General features: G+C 45.7%; 1 protein-coding gene across 3 annotated transcripts in view; it reads right to left on the reverse strand.

The window, feature by feature from the left end:
• Nucleotides 1-25,702, reverse strand: part of BACH2 (BACH transcriptional regulator 2) — a 190,917-nt gene that overhangs the window by 141,958 nt on the left and 23,257 nt on the right. For all 3 annotated transcript variants that reach the window (XM_075498378.1, XM_075498377.1, XM_075498376.1), the window contains one exon: nucleotides 6,114-6,200. The gene's annotated coding sequence lies outside the window, so the exon portion shown is untranslated. The remainder of the gene's footprint in view (nucleotides 1-6,113; nucleotides 6,201-25,702) is intronic.

Below are 25,702 nucleotides of genomic sequence, written 5' to 3' on the forward strand. Positions count from 1 at the left end.
CGGGGAGGTCACCACCCCGCTCATCTTAGATATCACCACCGAGAATCATAAACTTTGCCCAAGTTTTCTGTGGGAGGGAATTGCTATCTGATCCTGTCAAGTAGGATAATTCGAGCTCAAAAGTAGAGGGTTACCTCCCTCCCAGAGCGTATCTCCTTGGTACAACTTCAGATCAAGGAAGGTTATAGAATTAGGGCACAGAATAAGGTCTTTGGAAGGAAACATAGTGCTATCACGCCTGGACGAAAGCAAGCAAACCCCCAGCTACGGGTTGCATCGCTTTGGGAAGACCAACCTCAGCAGGAGGTTGGTGACGGAGGCACTGAGGACCTCCTGCTCATCCTCCAACCTAGGTGGAGAGAGAGTTGGTTGCTTAAGGTGGCAACGAGAGAAAAATTACCATAGACGATGCCCTCTACCTGCGCAAACTGAAGCCAAGCGCAGCGCAGGACGTGACACAACATGTACGAACTCCAAAATCATCCTTCCTCAGATCCCAAAGGAGGCAGTGCCACAGTACGCGTGAGGAGGGAAGATGCCAGCAGCAGAGAAATTTCTGGTCTAATCGTGAGATAGAGGAAGAGGCAGTAGGAGCAGAAGAATGGAAACCATAGGCGAAGCAAGATAAAAGAATTACAGGGCTGATAGCATCTTATAGATAACACACTTTTAGAAGAAAGGGAGGAAGTTGAGCGGCCGTGAACGAGGGGGAAGGAAGAGCAAGGCTGATTTTCCCGATAGGTCGTGAACAGTTCCCAAAACCTGTCTAGTTGGGCTGGTTGTCCGACAAAGATGCAAAAAGCGACACATGCGGCATCTTTGGAGCGGAAAAACGAGATATGGCGGAGTGGGGCACTCTGCAGGGGAATTAAAAACACTACAAGTCTTCTAAGTGCCATAAATAGAGACGAAGCTATTGAGCTCTCAACTGATAACAAACGTGAATAGTTAACAGAGGTGTTATGCAAAATTGTCCACTAAAACAAAAATCTTTAAAACTTTGGCTCCTCACAAACGTCTTTTCTTTTGGAAATCCCACAGCCACTGCTGGGAGATTAGCTTTATAAAGTGAGAATTTAACTGGAATTGCAGCTCTGGGTAACTACGGGAAATGTTGCTCACAGCAACAGAAAATGTAGGATAATTAGGTATTTGGGGGAAGAGGGGAAAGAAAGTTACAGTAACTATGCAAACAGAATAAATAACAACGCTGTCTGTCTCTGGGACCTTTCCGAGGATCTCAGAGCAATCTACAGCCATTCCTTGTTAACAGATGCCGTGCTACGGCCACAGCTTATTGCGTGGTCCAGGTCCCAAGCCTGGCCATACTTCTCATCCTTATACTCTTATCCCCCTGCTGACCCTCACCCCGGACATCAGCTGTAAGCTGACGGGCAGGGACCCCGTTGTGGGTTTGTGCACTGCAGGACCCCAGCCAGGACTCGGGGTGCTGCCAAGTGCTCCTTCAACATAATTAACGAGGCAGCCCGATCAAGAGACACAGAAGAAAAAAGGTTTCCACCAAGTGAGAAAACTCTTAAGTGCGAGAAGTGAAGGCTCTCCCCATGCCAAACGTGCTCAGCGGCACAGCCCGGCAGGGCAAGCGGGCTGGGAAAGCCAACCGTCTTTCAGACAAAAGTGTAAAAAAGAAGCAGGAGGACAAAAAAGGGAAGACAAGGTCAAGCAGAGGGAGGCAGGCTCCAGACAAACCCTTCCCTCCCCAGAGGAAAGCACCTCAGCGGACACCACTGTGGAGTCTGCAGAAGATGCTGCTCAGCAGGGGAAAGGGTCAAGTTAAAATACAAACCCACATTTACAAGCTCCCACGAGTTCCTTAACTGCAGCTGAGAATTTAATTATATGCTTTGCATTGGACTTGTTTGATTGCACGTTTTCCACCAATTTCCAGTTCCGGTTTCTGCTCCTACTCTGATTTTTAATCATTGTCGGGACACTAATATTCAGATATTGCCTTGCTAAGAAATCTGGAGTAACTGGAAGTTATATTAACAATATTTAAATACAGTCCGTGTCTATTTAAAGGTTTGAACACATCTCGTTAGAACACTGCATAAATTAACCCAACCTAATTCTCCAGGATGCATCAAGATCTAAGCCGCCCTAAGTTTGATGTTCTCTCTTACCACCCACTTAAAAAGACCAAAGCCAACATGCTGGGGTTAGCTTAGGCTGCAAACAGTAACAAAATCAACATTCAACTGAATAAATGCAATTTACTCCCTGATGTAATGAAGATCATGTCATAACCAGTTCAAAACCCAAACAAGAGGCGGCTCTCCCCTGCGCCCGCTCCATGCACACACACCCCCCATTTTCGCTGTTAAGGACGCCCCAGCGCAGCCTGCCCGCTGGGGATCCTGCATCGCTCCCTCCATCCCTCCCCACCGCCTGGAACCAGCCCTGGACGGAGCGAAGCGAAGCGCAGCGCGCGCTGCCGCCGCCGCCGCCGGGCTCCGCGTCCCCACCGCCCCGCTCGCGCTGGCAGCCAGACAAAGCAAACTCCGGTTGCATCACGGAGCAAACTCATTTTCCAGCAACCTCCCAGCCTGGAGTTTACCGCTACTGTAATCCGGTGCTGTCAACAACGCCGCCTTTGTTGCGCGCCCGTGCGCGCAGCTTGCTTGTTGGTTGGTTTGTTGGGGTTTTTTTTTTTAGTTATTATTATTATTTATTTTAAGGAGAATTTTTGTTTCAAGTGAGTAATCTGTTTTCGAGTGATTTCTCCTCCGCGCTGGCTCCACCCTGCACTGTAAACGAGACATTACCTTATACAAGAATGAATCTGCTGCATTCCTCTGTCTAGCTGCCTCGCAGCACATTTCCTACGCTCGCAGCAGCCCCGGCAGCGCACGCTCTCCCACCCCTTCCCCCCCACCTTTTTTTCTTTTTTCTTTCCTTTTTTTTTTTTTTTTTTTTTTTTTCCTTTTCACTGCCTCACTGTGTTTCTGTGTAAATGATCTCACATGACTCAACAAATCCATCTGCCTGGAGCAGGCCAAGTTTGGAGCCTTCCCAGGAGGGAGGAGAAGAATTGCTTTGTGGAAAGGACCTGGAGCTTTGCCCTTTCTCTGGCTCAAATTACCCGCCTGTCAGGCCTGACGGATTTGGCTAAAAATAAAAGGAAGCGGGCCGTGAAAAGGAGATGAATGAGCTCAGCAGTTCCTTAGATAACATGGGCCTGGTGTCGCCCAAAGCTCCCAGAGCAGGAACTTCGGATGCCGGGCATGCGAGCGCGGTGCTGCAGCCTAGGTGAACTTGGCTGCTCGGGGACCCACAAAAAAAAAAAAAAAAAAAGGGCGGAAAAAAAAGGGCAAAACCAACCATACACTGTTGGAAATAAACGGATTAAAGACACGCAGAATGAGAACACTGCCTGCTGCAGGTTTTGATCTTGTAAAAGGGGAGATTTACGGCATTTCCAGTGGGGAAAGGGGGCGTGGGGGGGTGTGGCGGGGGGACGCACGTGATGTCAGCCTCCCGCCCTGCCCGGGGAGCCTCAGCATCCTCCCTGCAAACGCCTGCCCAGCGCCCGCAGCGGGTATTAAGCACTTAGTTTGGCAATGTAATGACACACTGCAACAATCTGTAATGCGAGGCAGTCAGCAAAGCCCTGGCTCGCAAAGCTCTTTCTCCTAACCATTAACCATATGTTTGGCTCCGCCACCGCCCGAGCGAGCGGGTGTTCCAGCGCACCATCTGGTTTCTATCCACACAAGCAACTGCAAAGCACAGAGTATTTCCCTGCGGAGCCGCGTCTTCCTCCCCAGCTCCCCCTCCCTGCCTGGCCCCCCACTCCTCCGCTCCCCATCTTCCTCCTTCGCCCCCTTTCAAGCGGCAGCCTCGCCTCCCCACCACGATGCTTGAAGCTCTGGGGACCGCAACCGCCCCGCCGAGGATGTGGCAGAAGAGCAGGGATGCTGAGGCGTGCCAGCCCCGTGAGCTCGCACCTCTGCACACACACAGGCGTCGCATCCCTCAACGTCGATGCTTGGGGTACCACGTTAAAAAATAGGCATGTTCTTGACCAGTCCAGGAGCCACTGCAGTGCCCATCGCATCTCACTCTCGCACACACGCGCACAGGGAGCGTTCAGTTTGGATTACATCAACTCCATCCCCACACTGCAGAAGGACTTCAAGAATGAACCTAACAACAGGAGGACAATTAGCAGTGTTAATCTCTTGCCCCCAGACAGGGCTTTCTAGGCACATCAGGTGTTGGTCTCCCATCCCACCAAATTAAGAAGATCCTGGGGGAAAAAAAAGGGAAAAATAAAAAGGAGGAGGAAAAAAAGAAAGAGGAATGGAATGAGAGCGAGCTGAAGAAAAAGGAATGAAAATATTTACTTTTCCTGTGATAACTAAACAAGCTCTTTCTGAAACTATAAAAAAAAGCTTTCAAGTGTTATATTTTAGAAGACCTTGTACCATATGTTTGCTTTATGATTTTATGAATTCTAACTACTATTTATGTTTTTAAAGCACTTCCATCCTTCTGTTTATTTCTGAAGTCACCTATGGGAGATCAGCAGTAATTTTCCTCTCAGGTTGGCCAATTTAAGATTAATCACGACCTAATGCAAGTATTCAGGGATGCAAGCAATAGGATATTCAGCAAATCCCACACTTGCTCCTTTAAAATAAGTTTATATTCTGCAATGAATCACACAGTGTTTATCCAAGTTACCAGTGCTACAAGAAAAAAAAGCCCATTACATTTGCAAATACATACAAATCGCAGCTGTAAGCATCCAACTGCTTTCACCAGGACTCGTTTCTATGACTGGATATTGATTTTTTAATAATGTGTCATTATACCAATGTTGATACAGCAACTATCTTCCCGGAGTATGCAATTAATATTAAAAAGAAGCTAGCTCTAGGAAATATCAAATCCACACCCATTCACATGCTATTTAAACGTCCTTCTTGGTCATGAATATAGCAATGCAAAGCCACAACTGCGTTTTTCCCACCTAGCACCTAACAAAGAAAACGCAAAGGACTCGCCGGTTAAAAACAGCTCAGTCTAAGGCAACTAGCTCTGCTGATCTGCTTCTTGATGAAATACTGCAGAACCTCTCCAATCAGCACTGGAAACCAAGAGGCTACATTGAAAGAGATGCATGTTTTTCGAATATCCTCACACGTGTGAGAAATTGGTGCACGAAAAAGCACGCTGTAGGCCCTTATCCTGGAATCAAATACACATGGGGAAAACCCGTATGTTTGTGAAAAGCCTGATGACTTCACTGGGATTGCCTAAGAAGTCTGAGGGTAGGATCTGGCCCCAATTATGAACGTGGAATGCAATTAGCACTGTAAACTCCCCCCTTCATCTTCCCCTCCTCCTCAGTGAGGAAAATAATTAAAATTATTAAAAACATGAGAGATGCATTTTAGCTAGCAACTTACATTTCCTACAAAACAGGATCTAAATATGTTGAAGTCCATTATTTTAAGGTAAGATTGTTGCAAACATATTAGTAGCATGCTTAAACATCACAAATTAGGTTTCCTACAGCCATGCAACAAGAAATTGTCTTCATTCACACACAGAAAACAACCACCGGTAGACCTCTAAAGCAGTAAAGGTCTAGGTCTGGGTCTTTCAGCAGATAATGATCTCTGATCCAGAAATCTTTTAAAAGGGGGAATTCAAAGGAAATATTCATAGATTCAGAGTTGTACAGTCTGAAGGGACAGCTAATCATTTGACCTTCTTCCATAAAACAGGCATGGAGCTTCCCCGCCTACATCGACGCAGCTGTAAGAGGTTGAATTAGAGAATCTCTTAGGGTAAAAAAAAAACCACAAAAAAACCCCAAAAAAAGAACAGCCTCAAGATTTAACAGCCTGACATAAGGAAGGAAGCTACCGCAGCCCCAGCAACATCGTCCTATTCAGCAATCACCCATGCTGCGGGAACACTCACACCCTCTCGCCTGGTCTGAATTAATTTAACAGCCAGCCACTGGGTCTTGTTATACCTTGTCACCTTCCTCCACTCCTCAGTCCCTGACAAAGGGCCACTGTCAGCTTGAAACCCAGCCAGTTTTTAAAGCATAATAAAAAGCAGTGTCACATTATTACCTGAATCCACTGAGTCCTCCTGCCAACAACGATGTTTTCGCAATCACATTTTTCTGTTTTTAAAAACTTCTCTCTTGCCTCATCGCTCTGTGTGAAAAACAACACAAAAGAGAAAATTGATTAACTGCATGTGATTATCTATTATTTGCATTACAGCAGTTGGCTTTCCCAGCAGATATTTAGGTCTTTTTTTTTTTTTCTGCCACGTGTCATAAAGATACTAAACAAGAAAAAGTCCTTTCCCCAAAATTGTTCATTGACCAAACAGAAGTGACAGAGAACAATTTGGAGGGGTGGCCGAGGTACCACAGCCACAGCCCATCACTTCTACCTTGCAGCTCTCCTGTGCCCAAATCCTCTGCCCTCTCCCTGGGGCAACCTGCCTGGCAGCGTCGGGACCAACGGCAAGCAGGTACTCAGTGCCACCAAAAGCAGAAATACGGGGGAAGAGAGCACTGCTTAAGTTTCTTTCAGTTTCAACAGTAAATACATGCCACTAATAACCACAGCAGGTATGTAAAAATAATACTTGCAAAATTACATCGACAGTAAATTACTTAATCATACAGTTTCCCTGAACTTTGCACCTACAACATTATTTAAGTAGTGACTCCGCCTAAAATTCTCAAAAGGGTCTTTTAGTGTCTGTGTTTACTCCTCACTTCACATATTAGTAGCTTTAAGCCTCAGTGTCAAATTCTCCTGCCAATACACCAATGAACCAAAACGTACACTTCATATAAGAAATTTCCACACTTAAATAAGGAAGAAAAAAGCCCATATGGTAGAAACCCAACTGAAGTTACAACCTCAAAAAATGCCACCAGCCTCTCTGAATGGCCAGAAGACACATCATAAGTAAAGAAAAAATACAATTGGATTTTCAGTACTGGAAATGCCATTAACGTCAGTATTTCATCGCTGTCTCTGAAAGCAAACAAAACAAAACCCTTCACTTAAGGAGATGCAACTCAACCATCTGTACGTCACCCCTTGCCTACCTCTACAAGGACACATGGAGTAAACACAGCCACATGGCACGGGGTGGGGAATATGGCTGTGATACCCTTCCCGCGATTTCAGGGCTTGGGCATTTGGCATACTCTGTCCATCGTCAACACGGATGTCTGCCAGAAAGTTTTGTTGCAAGATTTCAATTGCAATGGTCTGACTGAGCCATTCCTGAAGGAGTGGCTGGAAAGACTCAACAAATTCTGGCAACCTCTGGAACAGAGAGTTCAAACCTGGGACTAGCCAGGTGCCACACGAAGCAAAAAGCATGGTCTAGTCCAGGGCTGAGGGGGAGAGAGGTGGCTTTTGCCTCTGGCATCTGCTCCCAACTGGGCAGGGCCACCTCCCGAGCAAGGACAGGGATCAACCGTCTCCCCTGCTCCAGGTGACCTTCCCGCAGCAGCCTCGTCAGCGTGGAGCCATCCACGCTCAACGCAGAGCAGCCAAGAGCTGGGGAGGGAGGGGAAAAATATGTCAGAATGAGAAATTTCACTTAATGGGGATGGAAAACGGGAGGTAGGATGGGGAGAGAGCAACAACCTGGTGAGGCACGGAGGGCTGCACGGTGGCTGTGCAGCCGCAGCACTGCCCGTGAATTGTGTTCAAGCCTCTACGATGGCAGTGGATGCTGTCTGCCATTTGTTTGCTTCCTTCCTTTTTTCTTTGGTGCACCAAAGCTACACTGCAAGAGCGAGCACTGACGAGTCGAAGCACTGAAAAGGGAGGGAAACGTGGCGGGCGAGTGCTGCCCGCAGGGCTCCCTTCACCCTCATCCCCTGCCGCGCTCGGCACATGGGACGTACCTGAGCCATGCATCAGGGCTATAGGATAAGCGCAGGACAGCTCTGACAGTCGTTGGCAGCGAAGACGGCAGCCACCCCGCTGCTCCCTGCCACCCCTCTCAGCACTCAGGCAGATGAGCTGTGCCTTGGAGAGCTGCCACGCAGCTCCGATGCCGCGCCGCTCCGCTCGTTTAAGCCCAGTGTTTCCCAAGTGGCCATTAATGGCGAGTTCCTAACCAACCTGAAACCCTGGCTTCTCTCAAGCACAACTAATGAACACTTGCAGCAAAAGGGAACTGTATTTCCAGTACATGAAATACTACGTAGTACAGAGACATCTCAGCGGCAAGGCTGTGAGATCCTCGAGATCCTTTGTCCTCTTGTTTTAACTCTGTTCCTGTGAAGAAGCGGCAATGCTTCCCAAACCATTTGTCAAACCCTCAAGCCTGACACCGATAAACAGAAAAAGTTCGTGAGGAAATTACAAACTTCTTCAGAAAGATTTCAGCATTGTGGCATAAATAAAAGACCGGGGCCAAACACAGAACAGCAGGGAAAAACCAAGATGCTGAATCAGGTGTTTGCCCAGGGCTTGCAGCTACAGCTGTACGCCCGGCACTAGGCAGGGGACTCGCGGGAAGAGCAGGGTGCCATCACATAATCGAAAACCGTCCGTGCATTCACAAGACTTAAAATCAGGGCTGCACAAATCCTTGTTATATCTCACTGAGTCGCACTCTGACCTTAGTTATAATATTGTAATGTTTCTGTGTCTGAAAATAAAATTAACAGCAAATAACTGAAACCGCCCTAGATATTACACTGCCTTAGACATTCATAGCTTATAACAGAACATAGGTCTACAGTCAAGCAAATGCACAACGCAGGAAGACAGACCTTAAAGGTAAATAATTCAGGGCTTGAATTCTTTAAGGTAAATAATTTAGGGCTCTAATGAACTCCCTGACTGTAAACAGGGAGTTCCACTGCTAGGAACCCTCCAAACTGCCCTACATCCAATCCTCGGGAGTGTAGGGGAGAAAACTGTCAGCAAAAACACACCTCAAATGTTCCTGGCTACAGCAACAAGGACTCTGTCTAACACAAAAGGAGTCTTGGATAGGAAAAGGCAGCTCCACAGACTGGTTCCAGGGCTCCGTATTGCACCCATGAGCTGCTGAAAAGGAGGTGCAAATTCAGAAACATCACTTGGACAAGCAGTGCGGTGGCCTGTGAAGCAAGGTAGTTGACCCATATTGTGTCCCGTGGAAGCATCGGAAAAACCCTTCAAGGATAGCCAACACAGCAGTTTGGTCCAGAGGTGCTAAAAACACACGTGACTATGGGTGAGGCTGTAAGCTCTTTGCTAAATAAGACAGCCCATAGATGAAAAGGGACTAAAACCCCCGACAACTCCTCCCTTCACAATCTCTCTTCCCTATCCTTTTACAAAATTGGCTATGGTCAAGTGCTTTCATCAACACCTGGGAATTCCTGTGCATCCCTCAAAAAGCATCTCAGCCAGATAAAATCCATCAGCAAACCATGGTACCAATCCTCATCAATTCTTAAATTACCAGCAAGTCTCAGCCTTCCCAGCCTGCATCCTCTAGTTCTAAGGAGTCATTCACAAGCAGCAACTATTCCTGACCAAGCAAGGAAACTGTATTAAAATGGAGATATAGTGAACTGTCAATGTTGTTGCTGCTAAAAAAACTCCGAGGGTTTTTATGCTGTCTCACACATACATAAAGTAGTATGTAAAAACACCCTGGAGTTGCCTCACACCCTCTTACAAGACCTACACGAAACCAGACCGTGGAAGAAAACCCCGCCTTTCGCCGCCAGACATGGGCACGTCAGCAGCAATAGCCAAGGCAATGCAGGGCTGCTGACGAGCCTGGAAACACCGTATGGGAACATGCCCGCGGATCAGCAGTCAAAAACACAACTGCTGTTCTCGCTCTGTGCCCAGCAGAGATGAGATCTCACCGCCAGCAGAGATCTGGGTCACCACCAGGAAGCTGGAGTTAACCCAGCACCATCTTCGAGGTAACGCTCCTGAAAGGGGATGTATGCAAACTATTTTGCAGAAAGAGTTTGTCGTCAACGCTAGGTTCAGACTGCAGTGTCTCAAGAGCTGGCAAATGCATCTTGATTGCCAAAATCTGCCTCCTAAATGCCAGGCTAAAAAGTACTTGTTTGCCTATCCTGTACTTCAAAAATGAAAACCCAAACACAGGGAAGGAGAAAGCAAGAAAGACAGTGAAGTATCAGTTTCAAACCTATGATGTTTGTGAAAAATAAATGCGCTGAGTCTCCACGCAATCAAGTAGCTAATACCTATCCAGGCGCGGGACTGAAAACTGAACCAGCTTTCCAATCTCTGCTAACCAAAGCTTTTGCAATCTGCTCGTACGCCATTTCCTTGTTTACGTCTCATGGCATGGGAGCTCAACTTTTGGAGAAATACAAATGGCGAACCTAGAAGGTGAAATGCAAGATTATTTACAGAATAAAAGAGCATGCCGTTCGCAAGAATTCATAGCCGCGCAGATCCCAATCCTGTTCCTCAGTCCAACACCCACTCCTAAAATCCTGTACCAACCAGATCAGCCGATGTGCACATGCTTGCGCTCTTGCGGAAACAATAGCCTCTTTCAGTTCGTACAATCTTCTGAAGAACCAGGCGAAAACGTCATGGGAAAAGTTAGGAAATATCTGCAGAAAACAGTCCGCAAGATGAAAGGCAGAATGAGCCTTTTTAACTTGTACGAAGTACATAACATGGAGGAGAAATGCATAGCTTTGTTACCTAGTCCTTCTTCCAAAAGGCCTTTTTTTTTTTTTTCCCCCCAGGATGGAAAAGGAGGTTGAAACAACTTCAGAAAATAAAACACTGCAGCGGTGGAAGGGCTGCCTTATAAACAGAGCGCTGCAGGTGAAATCCAGCTCTGACGGATGCTGCTGGCGGCAGGGATCTTCGCAGGCAGGACGAGTCCTCCCGCCCCCAGCGCTCCTCCCTGCGCTCCCCTCCCAAACAACGCTCCGCTGCTGTGGAGGGCAGAGCGCTATTTTTTAATTAAACCAGCACAAGGTTTGAGCTGCCTCAGGGTTAAGCTAAATATTTTCTGTCTTTAACCAGCATGGCAGAAGTACCTATAGAGAAAAACACTCTGCCATAAGGCTGGGGAATTGAGGACAGAAAAGAAGCTGCAACAGAGCCACCCCTGACCTCTTGAAATTTTGCCTCCAGAGGACTCAAATAAAAGAAACCGAATTTTTCATCACCAGGGAAGGGGGCAGGGAGACTGGCTCTCGGTAACATTATGGTTGGGAATATCACATAAAAGTCCTTATGGAGTTATACCATCCATCTTCTTTTCCAAACTGTAGGTCTACAAAAAAGCTATCACAAAAAAAATTTCCCCCACTATCAGGACAGCACTAAGAACTCAGAGAGATTTAAAACAAATACAGTTCTACAAATCCTTGTCTCTCCTCTCGCAAGGGGCTATGTAACTGCTGCAGGAAACAAACGCTCCCGTATCAAGGCAGATTTTCTCTGCATGTACTCATGCTGCCCATTTATTTTTTAATCGTCTGGTATGCATCTTCCTACAGGATTGCTTATGTTAAGGGAAATACTGACATTCGCTCTGCAAAAAAGTACTGACTCCTGTTCTGCACAAATGCCGCAAAGGTTAATAGCGGCAATCGTGGCTTCAGCTCCGCTTCTGTCTTGCACCGAGCAGACCATATAATCACTGGCACCTTACCTCTCATGTGCGCTTCCCCTCAACTCACGCTCACTCTCTGCAGGATTTTACTAAGCAGTCCATCTAAACCCGACGGTAAGTATCTTTCAAACTGTGGGAGTGAGTCAAAGTATTAATTTGTGTCTGATTGCACAGTCACTATATGAGAATGTGAGAGCTGATCACAGAACAATACAAGTTGCTTTCTCATTTCACAGCTCCGGGCGTCAAAAAGGGTGTGTAGGACCCTGATATATACCAGATGTTTTTAAAGTAAGGTGGAAAAACTGGTGTGGACACATTTGTCTATCGTGAAAGCTTCCCGATGGCTACCAACTGGCCATGCTGTAGTGAGCAGGCTTGCTCTGCCTCCGAAAGATTAAAGCCTAATGGAACGGGGGTATTCACAGCTTTCACGCGTAAGTATAATCCTGCTCTCAATCCTGCTCACTTTTCCAGGAAACAAATTTGACAAGTCCGTTGGTATGATGTGAGAAAGCCTCAAAACAGAACTCATTTCGTTACATATATTCTTGTACCTATTTAAGAAAAATGGATTATTTAAAAAAAAAAATCTGGGGCTGGAGCACATCTGTGGTTTTACCAAGTTCCACATTCCACCCAAGAAATGAAAGAGCAAAATTTTTTCAGTTTTTTGTAGCAAGTCTTGCGGCAGTTTCATTCAGGTTTTTTCCTCAGAATTTGTGTTTGGATTAAAAAAAAAAAAATTTAAAAAAACACTTTCACCTCAGCTCCCAGGGGCCTCAGCCACTACCCTCCCCGCACTAGGCACTCTACAAATGTAGAGACTTCACATCTATGTCCTGAAAAGCCAAGTTTCATCTTGTAGTTACACAACTGGAGATTATTTGCTTTTCTTTAAAAAAAAAAAAAAAAGGGGGGGGGGGGACACGACGACACACACGAACGACACACCATTTAAAAAAAAGAAGGAAAAAAAAGCGAGCAACCCAGAAGAAAAATGCCATTTACATTGGCCTCTGGGGTGAAGCTCGTTGCAGAGAGAAGTTGTCTTTCCATGAACTTGGGATGAAGTCTGGGGAGTTCAAAATATTGCTGAGAGTGGACATCGCTGTCCCCGACGGCGTGGCGTGGGGGCGTGCGAAGGGAAGACTCCTCCATCAGCCATACGCTGCCCAGCACGAGAAGCCCGGGCACTGCTGGAGGCACCCTTGTACCACGAGAGCACACACTCGCGAGGGCTTTCAGACAGCACGGCGATACGAATCACGTAAGATAGAGACAGACTTTGATAACCTCCTTGTTGGTGACTCTGCCGCTCCCATTTCCACAACCCATGCTGGTTCAAAGAACACCACAGGACACGCACGAAAGAAAAAGGAGTATCTCAGGCCAGGGACAAGTAAACACATACTCACGTGAAGCAAGCTGAGGGCTGGGATCTCGCAAGCCTCCCGTATCCAACCCACAGCAACTTCTTCACTGAATGCTGCCTCAACTCTATTTCTATGTAATGTTTGCAGTCGTAAAAGGAGGTTTTGGAGATTTACCTAGGGCTTGTGAGGTGACAGGATATTTTGCCCGCAGTCCCACTGAATGTTTATGCCCGTTGTTTTGCTTTGACATGTGTACCTGTGCACATACTCTGCCCCCTTCTTTCAGCCTAGCTCTCTCTGAGAAGCAGAGCTGCCAAATCTCCTGGCTCTCAGAGCGCAGCGCTGCCTATGCCAGCCCCAAAAGCTCGGCACTGAAATCACTCATTCCCGCACAGGACCGTGGAGATAATCCTTTGCCCATTAAATATCCCACTTTCTTCCTTATTGCTCCAGGAGGATATGAATGAATGAACTGCACTTTTTCGAACACCACCTTTTGCTTTTATTGAGTACTTCAGTTGCTGGTTCCAGCTGCACCTCCCTGCCCTTGGAGGCATCAGTTAAGGTTGCTGGGTCTGATTTCCAAGTCCCCAGCTATAAGTCTCTTCGAGGAAAAAAGGTTGGATGCTATTAGTCCTATGAGAAAACATGCATTTAGTCCATAACCATGGGATCCTGAAACACAGCTGTTAAGTGCAAATCTCAGTTTCTGAAATTTTCTTTCTGTTGCCTCATTCTCTTTACTACATCCCAGCAGAAATCAGAGTTCCCGCAGGCGGAAGGAGGAAGTCTTTATGCTTCCAGCTGCATCTAATGCTGGCTAGTCAACCAGAAGCAAAACGTTGCATCAACCTGACGTTTCACTTCAAAGTCTCAAAATTTTTTCTCTTACTGCTGGGACTAGGTGCTTGTGGTTTGAGTTACCACTGGGGAAATGGAAACTCATAGCCAACAATTCAGATTACTTCTCAACGCTGCCAGGCTGCCCTCAAAAGAAAAACAACCAGAAGATGTCAGACACAAAATGGCTTAAATCAGATACCTAGAAAATACTCTGTAATAAACAAAAAGTTAAGTGCAATTAATTGAAATGAAGGCTAAAGCTCCCAGTAAGTCGTCATTTTAATCTTAAGAGTAGGACAGGATCCCTAAGAAGTAGCTCTGGCCAAGAGGTCCCAACCACTAAATTTAATCCTGCAGGTGCTGACTTCGTGCCATTGCTGTCTTCCAGCCAGACCGTTCCAGTTAAGCAGCCTTTAATATTTTCAGCAGAATCCATCATAGACTGAAACTCCATTTTTTAAGTATAGTCATGCACAGAAAAAAAAAAAAAATTTAACTTGCCAATGAAGAACAAAAATACCAGATCAATGAGCCGTCTTAGAAATACAACTCTAAACCCTCACTTGCTGAGAAATCTCTTTCAACGAAATGTTTATGTTAAAATTTAAAGTTATGTTCAACGTTAATCCAAGGGAATTTTACAACAGAATATACCAATTTTAAAAGGATTCTACAGTTTTAATGAATTCCTAGAACCCATAGACAGAAATTAAATGGGGGGGACCTACAGTGTTGGCTAGACATATTTCAATATTTGTTACCATAGAAACAAGCCAGCAGATTTAGGTTTTGGAGTTATCCTTGCTATAAAATATTAAACTTCTTACAGTTTTTGCATATGTATATTATGGCAAGAACACTGTCAATCCTGATAAAGCCCAAAGCATCTTAATTATTTAACAGGATTTTAGCTTCTTTTTTCTTTTTTTAACAGAGTATCTTTTTTTCCCTTAATAGACTGTATTTAAAATCTTCCAATACTTCCAGAATACCAAAGAGACACTTCTGGCTGACAGAATAATATACAGGAGATGCGCAGGAGATAAAGACTTATTTTTCCACGATGCTGTGGAGAAGTGGTAGATAAAAGGAACACAAACATATTCTGATAAAGAAGATTCAACAGTAATGATAAAAATTATACCAATTAGCAACTGTGATAATTTTACCAGCTAGAAGTACATTAAAGGTTACATTTCATTTGAAAGAGAGTTCATACTTCAAATTTGGTGGCTTTGTTTTCAACCCTAGCAATGGAGAAATGCTGAAGTACAGAATTTAAGTGATTGGGATAAGATCTCGACACTTCAGTGCTATCAAATACTTCTAGCAGATGCCCGAGAAACAAAACAAACGCATTGTCCTTTCATGCTTCAGAAGAGCATCAACAGTTGTGTTCAATCCGCAGCATACCCAGCACGCAAAAGGATCCGCAATTCAAACGAAGAGGAAGGACAGATATTTACTCCAGCAATGCTCCTTCAAAAGGGAAGGAGAAAAAGCTTGTTCAGACAACTCAAATGGCTGAGGGGACTGACAGCTCAGCCCGGAGCAGTAGGGGAGATCAACCCTTGGGCAAGCCCAAGCTCACCGCCACGGGGACTGGATGTCTGCAAATGGCTTTGACCCTGATTTCACAGCCAAAACTGGCTGCATGTCACAGGCCTCGCTTTTTGTTTGGATTCAAGAAAATCTGTTTACTGGAGGCTCAACACGAGGCTTCCCCATGATGAAAAAATGAAAAACTTGGGAGCAAAAGCCATAAACCACACAGCTGCTTCAATACTATATTCCAGAACTGAAGGGGACCAGGAAAAACACCAACAGAAGCAAAGCAAACTAGAACAAAGAAAAAAATCTGAGCGAGACTGAAACACCCTCTTCTGCCACGAATTAAACAATGCTTTTTATGAAGTGTAAAGATAAGCAGTGGGACTACCATTTCCTAATGCTTCTGAGGTCAGTCCTCTAACACAGGTTCTCAAATAGCCAATTAAATGTACAGAGTCCTCATTGATGGTATACATGAGAGTGTAACAGTTTATCTCAAAAAAGCCCAATAGCTCAAGCCTCTTAAAAAGAAAAAAAAAAAAAAAAAAAAAAAAAAAGGAAAAACTTATTCTTGAAGGTTTGCAAGACAACCCTTTAACTAATGGAAAATCTTTGACTTTAAAAGAAGAAAATGGTAAGAAGGCTTAATTTTATATGAGTAAGAATTTAAATGTCACTTCCTGCATGTGACATCGATTTGAAGAACCTTGCATTTTTTTCTTTGGTATGGTTAACGGTGGAATCTTTGTAGAGTACATTTCTATGGCATTTACTGTTTATGTTGATGTTCAGCAACTGCTTTGCATAATTCTGAACACAAGAAAAGCAGAAAGTGATTTTTCCTCAGTAAAGAAAGAGAGATATCTAAAAAGTAGCATGCTACTAGGGCTTTCAAAGAAAGAAAGACTGGAAAAAAAACTATCCCAACACTCAAGGGAAAAACACACAATTTCCTTTCACTGACAGCTGCAGCAAGGTACAGTGAATTTGTTTTATCTGAGCAGTTATGTATACACGTTAAAGGCAGAGCAACGCTATGTGCTACAGAGAATTTACCCACACGAGTCCACAAAGGGCACCACTATCAACCTGCAGTCGAGAGGTGGGAAGTTATTCAGATGTCTGAGTAAGTCCTGGAATGATAAGAGATGCAGGCAGCACATGTTGTCAAAGACACAGCATTGCATACATGCATCCAAATGCAGAGCTGTAAACCCCCTCGATGTACCCTCTTGCAGGCTCTCCGGGCCAGGCTTGTCCCTTAGGCAGCTGTACACCGCTGGGCACGGGGCTCCGGGACTCCTGTTCCCAACTGCTGCTGCAGGCGTCAAGACCTCAGCACATCCCCTCATCATTCTCGCCAAGCGTTTGTAAGTCAGGGGCTGGTCTGAAGAATCACTTAAGAAACACGATGTAGCTTTTATAAAGTTTTCTGCAGAATTCATATATACAAGTAAAATAGAGCAGACACAAGTCTACATATGCGCTCCAGGTATAGCTTGGAACAAAAGAGCTATCATTCAATCAGACCGCTCAGTTGATAGACACCTCTCCCGTGCTTTGTCAAGCCCCCCCCCCCCCCCCCCCCGAAACGCATGCACAGTGATGGCTTTTAAATAATTTGACAAACACCCCTCCAATTTAAATGACAGTCTGTGGTGCCATTGGGGACGGCTTGGGTTGCCCTCCTGGGGTGGCAGGACAGCACAGGGCCGGTGCCCGGCCACCCCATGCCTCGGCTCCTAACAGGAGCACCTCAGCACTGGGTGGCAAAAAGAAAGGGGAGACAGCAAAACCCTTGGGCTGCTGAGCAGGAGGAAGGTGCTTTCCGGTTCTGGATAACACGCTCCATTTGGTCTGCTTAAAATACATGTTTTAGAAAATAAACTGGGAAGATAAAACAGTAGATTGTGTTCCTCTATCTCATAACACAAGAAGAAAATAAATTTCAACCAAATAGAACTTCAACACATGTAAGAGAAAATACTCTCTATACAACATGCAATTTATCCAATAGTAATTCATTCCCCTTTATGCCAGGGAGGCCAAGAGTCCAGCTGGGTTAAAAAGGGACTGGACACAAGTTTCCCATCTCAGCAAAACTTTGGAAAAGAACATAAACATCTCACACTTCAGTCTTGACCCAATAATTGAAGGGTAAAGCCCAGACCACCACAGGCTGTCAGGATGCTATAGTTGCCGTTCAAGGTGGGGCAGGAGTACTGCTCTTTCCTCCGGAGCATCTTGTTGCTGGTCACCAAAATAGAGAGAGGAAATTGGGGTATACAGACAGGGATCTGAACTGGCACAGAAATGCATACAACTCCTCTATTACTGGAAGATTAACATGCAAGAGAGTTGATGAATGGGAAGGATTAAATATAGCACCAAAAAATAAGCGAAATGATTAATTGCTAGGAAAGGGAACTGATGATTTATGGAAGAGAAAATTAGTAAGATTTAGGCAACTGAAGGGAATAAGCAGCGAGCGAGCTGCGGGGTGGGACCATCTGGTGCACACGAGCCACGGCGGCACAGGGCACGTGCCCCCAGCTTCGGCTGCCCCTCTCTCCTTCTCCCAGCCTCGGCGCGCGCGGAGCAGGCACAGCCAAAATAGGTGGCGTCTAGAGGTCACTGGCTGAAAAGAACCGACTTTAAAAACAACAAGCTGCAATCGGTTTTAAATAATATCCTATAATCTGAAACAAAAGAAACTGGTCTCCTCACTCAATTAAACGCTTCCATGTGGTCTCGCAGCGGGCTGGTAGCACTGTCGCGCTCATGTCCTTGTATCCCAGTGCCTTCTAGAAATTTCTAAAAATAAATGGATACTTGTTTAACGCTGTTTTCATTTATTTTAAGAAGGGATAAGTAGGAATGGAAAATGGAAGGCACTTTTAGCAAATTTATTTTTAATTTTTTGGTTATAATGTCTCAACAGTAACCCATGCTTTTGGTCCTACGCTTCTTTGCTTTGCAACTATTAAGATAATGGAACTCTTTTGCAGTCGGCATGGAACCAACAGGCACCCCAAAGCAGCATAAACCTGAGCAATAATCCAGCACCTTAAAGTCTATCATGACCAGCCGTTTGCTCGGTGTCTTCAATACATTTGCTTTTGTGGGGAATGATAATACAGAGGGGAAAAAAAAACAGATATGCTGTGAAACCATAAAAACACTTCACATTTTAGCATAACACCTGCTTGATTTTTTTTTAACTTAAAGCCATTTTTAAGTCACTTACAAAAATACTTTTTTCAGTTAAAAAAAAAAAGATACAACCGACTACATCCTCTTTGGGTTACGCTCATGAATGAGCTACTGTCTGCATTAGAAACAAGCACCTGGACCAATTCATGGGCATCCAGCGAAGCCCGTTGGTTTCCTTTCCAAACACTAATTTACAAAAGACACCGTCAAATCCCAGCCTGCAAGCGGCCTCGCTATTAAATACCAAATCTCAGGGGTGGAAGCAATGACATGCAGGAGGCAGAGGGGTTGCTCACTGCGGTGGAGACCGAGGCTCCGGCTTGCAGCAGCCGTGCACGGGAAGGAGACTGCTCCCTCCCCCAGAGAGGTTATTAAGACACTGAGGCAAATACTTTCCATACTTTTCTGAAGGTCCATTATGAAATACCATACTGGAGACTCATTAAGAAACAATTTTGTGCTATCTTTGGGAGATCTTGCATTTCCTCACACAAGTCTTTATGTGGGCTCATCCCCTTTACAGCCAAATACCTTCTGCACGGGGTAAACAGCAGGACCTGGATTCGCACAGCCAGACAGCCAGCAAAGAAGTGGTCTGAGGCTGTGGGGAAGCATCAGCATGTTTTGGTTCGAGCACAGCCGTCTTATTAAACAAAACACCCAACATTTCAGTGGGGACCCTTCCCACCACCCTTCGTTTCACCCGGTCTGGCTCCCACACGTCCTAGGCAGAAGTTTCCCATCCTTTGCTACCCAGAAGAACGGACAAGCTCAGAAGAGCTGTCACCGTGTCACCAACACACCCTGGGGGACTTCAAGCTCTGTAAGAGGGCTGAGATAAAACTCACCACCATCTATGCAGCTTTCTGTGCCTGTCACTCCCATCTCACAGTGCCTCGCAACTTCTAAATTTTGCACCGTCCTCTCCCCCTCTCCGTCCTCCAGAAGGAGCTCTCTTTTGGACATGAGGACGCTCGGCACTGTTCCAGAAGGACTCCAACAGCAACTCCTCAGCTTCCACTGAAGAAAGATCTGCATAAACTTCAGAGTCAGGGTTTAAGGGACATGTTACCTTGGTGCATTTTTCTTGCTGAGGTCCAGTTTTACTCATTAGCCTTTGGAAGGAGCACCTTTTTCATTCAACATGAGTATGGAGAACTCTATACCCTTTCCCCTATACAAAGGCTAAGATCTAAGGGAATAATAGCACACATCATCTGCCGTGATGAAATTCTGCGTGAAGAGCGGTAATAAAATTTTTTGAGAACGTGATATATATATAAGAATCAACACATGAACCTCAAGTTTCAAGAACTGCACCATTCTCAGTTTAATGCTGTAGGCTGCAACAGAGTGTATTTTCCACTCAGTAATGCTATACAGTCTCCCTATTAACTAAACAAACTCCCATATTTGATTTAATGGGAATCTGTTGTTCTAAACAAAATATATAAGGCAAGAAGGTTTGCTTAAGCTGCCAAGTACTTAAATGAAACTGAAAAGAAAAATCAGAACAGGCGTAACACATTTCACAAAAGGGCAGCTATAACAATAATTTAAGTTGAAGTGGCCAAGAGATGAAGCAATAGAAAATTGGAAGCAATTAACATACAATATTCAAGAAATATTAAATTCATACTGAAGACTCAACACAGCATTCACACAAAAAGACGTGGTGATGAAAAGCAGATACATTGCATAATCAGCAACACGATATTTCAAACGTAGCCATCAAAACAGAGGAGACCGGTAACGCCACGCTGAGAAGAGCTGGTTGCAGAACAGCAGCGCTGGTAGCAGGCAGGGATGGGGCGCAAGTGCCTGTACGTCACCCGGCCACCAGAAGAGGAGGTAACAGCCACAGACAGCCCTTCAGCTCTGCCCAGGCGGCAACAGCATCCGCTTGCTGCCAGCCCGATGGGTACTTACAGCTTTGCGAAGTACCTTCCCCCTGAAGAAACACCTCTCGGTAAAACCAGGAGAACCTCAGCCTGTGCAACCAGCAGAATCACAGAGCCTGATCGGTGCCCACTCTCGCCGCCCTGGGGAGCCAACTTCACCCTCTCGGTTTGTCTTGAACCAAGTAGGCACCAACACCGGCCTCTCTTCGGGCACCTCCCAAGGTCACCCTCCCCACTGGCTTCCTTCAAAATGGGACATCACAGTCCAGCTCCCCTCCGTCCCCAGACCAGCACCATCCTCTCAGGCTCCCAGAAGGCTTAAGCACATGCTTAGCCAGAATTCAGACCTAACTCCAGGTCCACAAGTTTACTTCTTCCAAGGCACACAGGAATAACTCAGACATATGGACACATTTTATGTGGGTTCTAGCAACCAACTTTTACTTCAACAAGTACCAGACATGTGCGTAGCCAGACAAAACAGCAATTCCCTACATGCTCTACCCTTCCTTTCAGCTGATGCAGAGGGAGATACAGTACGTACTCTTTGGACATCACTGGCTGGTCCAGAATCGCAAGGCTCATCCTCTGTGTCAGGGACCAACACCATCTGCCCTTCATGCCCCACTTCTCGTCGCAACAAGCCCCTGGGCTGAAGCGAGCCCCTTTACTACAGAACCGCACCTCGCAGCCCCTCTCTGGACTTACACAATTGCTTACACATTCTGCCAGAGCCTCTGCGAGCTGGTCACTCCCCGGGAAAAGTAATGAGCTTGCTGACCGCATTTGAAAGAGAGAGCAAAAAGCCTGGTGATAATGAAGTGCCAGGCTTTTCTGTCTCAGCTTCAGGTAGAACTTCAAGATGCCAAATAAATCATCTGCCCCACCGCAGATGCAGATGCCAAAGAGCCTTTTCTTTCGATTTTCTCCTATGTTAATATTTCAAGAGGATGATTTTTTTTTTTTTTTTTAAATTGAATTGTCATAGGCTTTTAAGTACCACCACACTTACAGTGTGGGGCCTGGCAAACTCCGATGAAAATGGCTGATGAATTTCAGACATTGTTGTTCTGTTGTTCTTGTGTTTGATGTTCACACTTTGAGACCTGAAAATGTTGGAATGCAATTGCTATTCTTGCATGACAAAGGCTGTTTCTGTCACAGCCCTGAAATACTGCAGAGGTTACACACAACATGCGCAGCTCTATTACTTTATTGTATCAAGTCCACAAAGTTGTTACCTGCAGAAAATCAATTCCTACATGGCAGTTATTACAGAACATTAATTTGCACATGGAAAAAGTATGTTCTCCCTGGACTAACAAAATTATCTTCTAATATTACAGCCTTTTGTCTTCTTGGGAGGGATGAGGAACATCAAAAAAACCCAAACCACCTAACCAAAACCAACCAGAAATCTGAGACAATGTGAGAAACCAGCTGATTTTTAACCAACAGATGCAGAGTCCTTGGGAAGGCAGGGATGCACCTGGGCATCCCCTTGGTCTGCACAGCGCGGGAGCTCTCTGCACCCCAATTTCAGACCCTGCTTTATCTGTTGGGCATTATCTAGCCCAACTATGCAGAGTTAAATCCCAGAGGCTGCGGAGGGGAACGGGTTGGTGGATAAGCCCCTGCCAGAGACACCACCACAACCCTTAAGCAGATGATGGGGAAGCTATTAACTGGGAGGGCGGCACGGGGCTGCGTCCCCTCACTGCAGAGGCAACAGGGACTAACGGGAACAGCAGAGAGCTCACGAAGAAAGAAACATGCTCAGCTAAGTGGGAAGAGGCAGGCAAGCATTTGCACCACTGATTCTGGTATGTGAGGGTAACCTGTCCTGAACCAGGTTTTGCATTTGTCTGGAAGCAGGCACTGAGCATGGCTTTCCAGGTGAACGCCAAATTTGGGCTGGATAGCGCTAAGTGGCAAGGCTTTCCTTTCCTGGCAGGCTTTTTGGGGGAGGCCCGGGCCAGGTGGGCACAAGCCGGAGCCCGAAGGCAGCATCCCCCACCCCAGGGCGCGCACCCAGGGAAGACGCAGCGACGTGCACATGCGCACGCCCGAACCAGAGCTCGCCCTGCAAGCCCGACACGTGCAGGTCCCAGGCGCAGTGCATTTGTCATAAGCTGATTTAAGCCAACAGGTCTGTGCTCGTATTTACTGAAACGCTCTGGGTATTTTGCCTCCGCCTGTCTCGCTCTGCTTGCCTTAAAGAGCAGGCTGCAGGCGTCCCAGAAGAGCCAGCCGGCCCCATGCGGCTCTGGTCTCCCTGTGGCCGCCGGTGGCCTTCCCTCCAGCCCCACGCACCCACGCAGGGGCTCCCCGACCCCGTCCTCACCACCCAACGCTCCTCCCTCCCCAGCAGCACCCCAGAGCCTCCTCCCTCCCATCTCCATCAGAGCAGTCGTACGTCACGCCGCCCTGCTTAGTGCCTCCAAAGCCAGCCGTAAGGAGTAACTAATCCTCCCTAAGCCCCGGGAAGGCAGGTAGCCTCCATTTTACACGTACAGAAATGGAAGAAGGGGCGAAGAAGTTCAGCCTGTTTCTTTCAGTAGATCCCCGAAGATCAAGCACAGCATTGGTAAGCATTTTAACTTAAGCTCGTAGGCAACACAGGGTAACCTACCAAATAAACCTAACAAGCAAGCGCTGAATGTTTATGATATATTTATGTGACACACAAAAAATTTACTCTGGGCGATTTCTCTGGGTATGTTCATTGCTCTGTAAGCTTGTGCGTGCGCGCTTGTGGATGTATCCTCTCCTCTAATCTTCAAGCTAATTTCAGCCGAAGAATTGCCTGGAGGCAACAGGCGCCATCCATGCAGCCTTTTCCTTCAGAAATCTTTACATGGACTACACGAGCCACACTTCCCATTCTCCCAGCCTAACTGCTATACAAGAAAGACAGGAGGACAAACAAAAGCTGGAGAATGCCATCTGCAGAAACCAGGAGGTAGCCAGCCGCAGAGCCCTCCCGCCGCACCCAGACCTCTCCGGCGCAGACGCTCGCCAGCCCGCTGCCAGCATCCCCACCGGACATCCCACGGATTGCCAGCCCGCTGCCAGCATCCCCACCGGACATCCCACGGATTGCCAGCCCTCTGGGCGTCTCGCACACGTGGTTATTACGTAAGGTCATACAGCCCGACACGTGTGTTCCTAGAAGTGATGGGCTCCTTGGACTCCATCCAGAGGATCAAGGAGAGCTTTGAAGGAATGCTGCTGTTCAGTCGGTTGTATCCTGTTTGGACGCTTAACGGGGATGACCCTACTCTTCTAGGAGGTCCGAGACGTCAGTGGAATTAATTAATTAACACAGTGGAACTCCACACCCACATTACATGTTACAGGAGAATGACCTCCAGTACCAACGCTGGTAGATATTATCCAGATGGAATATAAAAGTTGCTTTAAAAAGACATAAACCTTTTAAAACCACTTCATAATGTTAAGATTTTAAAGTGACTGAAATAAATGCTATCTGCTAACAACAACATTTAAAGTGGGTGGCAATCCTGGTTCTAGCACACTCAAGCTTTGCATCAGAACAAAACTATCATAAATTGGTTAAAAACCACAGCAATATGCAGTTGACACCCACGTATGTTATACTGGTGCCCAAGAACAAATGATACATGTATAATGTATCTCAGTATGCTCCATGTATTACTGCTGTTAAGAATAATGCAAAGTACTTAAAATCTAAAAAAGTCTAATGCAGCTGAAAAAAAAAAATGTAAACCTCTCTTGCACACATACATATTCCTCTGCATTGTCTATAAAATTTGTATTGTTTACTAAAATATTTGTTGTATAGAGAGCAAAAGGCCAACAAGAGATCATCAAATAAGAGAATATAAATGAAAGCATATTTATAACTATCATGTCCTTGCAGTCCTTCTCCCTACATTCTCATTGCAATACATATGCTTAAAAAGAAAAATAAACATTTTTTTATAAATACAATACATGGACACATGAATACCACCTGAACAAAATACCACAAAATATTAAGCTGCCAGACGTGGCCTCTGAATAACAGTGATTGCTCCGGATATTCCAAGTAACTGCAGTAACAGGAAACCAACTAAAAAAATCACCTTGATCAGGAGCAACTGTGCTCAGTGGCAATAAATACTACTGGTGTGAAAAAGCAGTACATCATAAAAATCTTCCCTCTCTTTTTTGCAAAGGATGAAGTGCTATCTGACTCCTCACCTGTAGCTCTACAGTACCATTATTCTGACAAACCCATCTGATTTCCAGTCTAAAGTTTGCTTTATCTCAGTCTGCAGAACTGCACAGATGCTTCTCCCATGAAAAATTAAATCCAGCCTGCTGCTGACACTTAGCTAGTAATCCCAAAAGCAAGAACTGCGGGCCCTTTGCAGTTTAGAAAATTATGCTTTCCTGCCAAAACCCGAATATCAGTTCCGACAAAGTCCTACATGAAATCATCCACCGTGCCTGAGGAAGCAAATCTCTGCAGGCTTTACCTAGCAGGCACCCAGCAGAATGGCCAAGCAGCCCCTCCCCTGCTGAAGCAAGGAGTCTGCTAGGGGAAGGGTTCTCTGCTCTCACCTGCATGCCAAGGGTTTGCAGCGCGCCGGTTGCTTCCTTCAGGACCGATGGATGGTCTTTCAGCAGAAAGGGAAAGTAAACCAACAGCCATATCCCTCCTTCATTACCTGTTTTCCTTCTGCAAGTCATACTCCAGCAGGTGGTGATGCCACTAAATTTCTCAGCATTTTAACTACTTGCAAACGCACTAGCAAAGTAAGTGAAGGTGAAACAGCGTTGCAAATGTCGGTTTCCCTGGGGTTCTTTCTGCCACAGAGGAAAATTTCACTAGGAAAAACACCTCCACATCGGTGTTTAGTTCCAAACACTTGGACTAAACCTTGGAAATAAACTTGGAAAGGAAAAACGAAGTCTTTCGGTTTATGAAGGGAATTGATTATTAGCTTGCATAATCCCAAATTCTCCTCTGGTTAAACAAGACATTCAAGACAGAGCACAGACAAAAACCAGATACCTACTGGGACAAAAAAAGGAAAGGAAAAAGAATATTTAAAAAAGACTGTATTAAATGCACGCAAACCCCCTTTTCTGAAAGCCTAACACTTATTTTTCCTGCATTTATTTTCCCACATTTAGCAGATA

This window comes from Mycteria americana, chromosome 3 (genome assembly GCF_035582795.1).
Source record: "Mycteria americana isolate JAX WOST 10 ecotype Jacksonville Zoo and Gardens chromosome 3, USCA_MyAme_1.0, whole genome shotgun sequence".
Lineage (NCBI taxonomy): Eukaryota > Metazoa > Chordata > Aves > Ciconiiformes > Ciconiidae > Mycteria > Mycteria americana.